The 1980-nt window shown below is 42.9% G+C and overlaps 1 protein-coding gene across 1 annotated transcript in view; it reads right to left on the reverse strand.

The window, feature by feature from the left end:
- Positions 1-230: 230 nt before the first annotated feature.
- LOC134456914 (ribonuclease inhibitor-like) overlaps positions 231-1980 on the reverse strand; it is a 36023-nt gene continuing 34273 nt past the window's right edge. Inside the window, exon 14 of the mRNA XM_063208558.1 lies at positions 231-1980. This exon is cut by the window's right edge and continues 891 nt beyond it. The gene's annotated coding sequence lies outside the window, so the exon portion shown is untranslated.

The following is a 1980-nucleotide window of genomic DNA, read 5'->3' on the forward strand; positions in this document are numbered from 1 at the left end:
TCTGTTGAGCTACCGTTTGGAACTGTGATTCCAAGTGCAAGGAGCATGCATGAGAGGGAAAATTCTTCTGATAGTCTTTAAGTCACTCAATGGCCTAGCCCTAAATATATTGCAGATAGGTTACAGTAACACCATGCAACTAGTCTTAGGTATGCGTAGTCTTCTCTACTGCTTGTGCCTAGGGTAAAATCTAGACAATGTGATGGCATTTAGCCATTATGCTGCCAAATGATGGAACAAGCTTCCTGTTCAAATTAGAACTGTCCCAACACTATAATTTTTTTCAATAGACTTTTAAAAAAGCTTCATTTTCATCTGGCTTTGTATCTGCTCTCCATAGGCCTAATACTTCATATAGCCTACTTTCGACTTCCTATAATATTTTTCCTCTCTCTTTCTTTCTGTAAACCATAGTTTAATCTTGAGGAGTGTCTACAACCATTCCTCGGTGAGCAACCAAAGAGACTGTCCATTCCCTGTACTACCCTGAGAAGTCCTGCAAGTCAGAGCGCTCGGTGCACAGAGGAAGAAACACAAGGGTTGTAGCAACAAAAGGGTTTATTCCATTATGCACACAGATAAGAGGGAGCGCCTCTTATTTACAGATACAGACACAGACCTGCCCTGTGCATGCAAGCAACAGGTGCGGCCTCAATAGCTAAGCTAACACATTATAGTCTATATAATTGCATACGCCAGCAAAACAGGATGAGGTACAGACTATGGGTTAGCGAACAGAGCAGGATGTTCTACTCTGTGGTTAGATATCTAGCTGTCACCACAAGAACAGGATGTTCATGTTAGCGACTTGAAGCTTGCAAGACAGCAAGCAGTTTGCAACACAGCAACGTTATGTTGCTGGGCAGATTATTTTGGTTTCGAAATTAGTTAACCCTTTCACTTTCTTTCCTCTCAATCATATAGAAATAACTATGACAACCAATAGGGTGTAATACCAGGTGTAGTAGGGTGTAGGCCTAGTACCAATCACAAGGATTAGGCCTACCTATTCAGGTAATGTAAGATAGATTTAGTGGGGAAAATGTGATGTCTTGTTGGTAGTCCTTCATTGAGTGAGCTGTTATTTAAAATTGAAAAAGCCTTTTTAAAACAAATTCTCAGATCTGAAATAGAAATGGAACGCTTGCCGCTCACGTCAGGTACCACGGGGGCCAGGCCCCCCTAAAGATCAGAAGCTAAAATTGTCTCTGATCTACATGAATCTGCTCAGGAATGAGACAAGGCCCAGGCATGATGCTGGCTCTCCATGGAGAAGGCCCATCCAGGACTCAAATCTACTGGATCCCTGTGGATAAGATCAGGGGTGTTGTTCAAGGGGGTAATGTGTGACTGAGTCACCAGGGCCCCATGTATATAAGGGGTTCATTGTAGCCGATTGTACATAGGGCCAAAATTTGCTGCTGCACCCCTGGATAAGATCCAGGCAGGACTCAAACTTACAAGATCTCCGTGGAAAAGATCCAGGCAGGACTCGAACCTGGGCCCCCATGGATAAACTTCAGGCAGAACTCTAACCTACTGGATCCCCAACGGCAACAGTCAACATACGTTAGAGGTTATGTAGGGCAGTGCACCACAACACCCTCCCATTAAATGCAGCAAAAACATGTGTTGGGGAAACACAGGTGACTGCACTAACTATGAAATAAGATGCTCTTTTATGACATCAATCTGGGATGGTACCTTTATATGGCTCAGACAATGGTTTGTACTGCTGGACGGTGGGGACACCTCACTCCTGAGGCCTCAAAAAGATGCTCTTACTGACCTGACTGACTGACTCATTATGCACTCCATCCTGTCCTGTGCTCTCTTGTTACACATGGGAGTACAACATGTAGTCATTACCTGTGTAGTGCATGGAAAGATGTTTACAATGATGCTGACTTTCACTTTAACAACATTTATTTTATATCATTATGAGTAATAGTAATAGGTGATGTTTTATGAAAAAGAATT

The sequence above is a fragment of the Engraulis encrasicolus genome, chromosome 10, assembly GCF_034702125.1.
Source record: "Engraulis encrasicolus isolate BLACKSEA-1 chromosome 10, IST_EnEncr_1.0, whole genome shotgun sequence".
Lineage (NCBI taxonomy): Eukaryota > Metazoa > Chordata > Actinopteri > Clupeiformes > Engraulidae > Engraulis > Engraulis encrasicolus.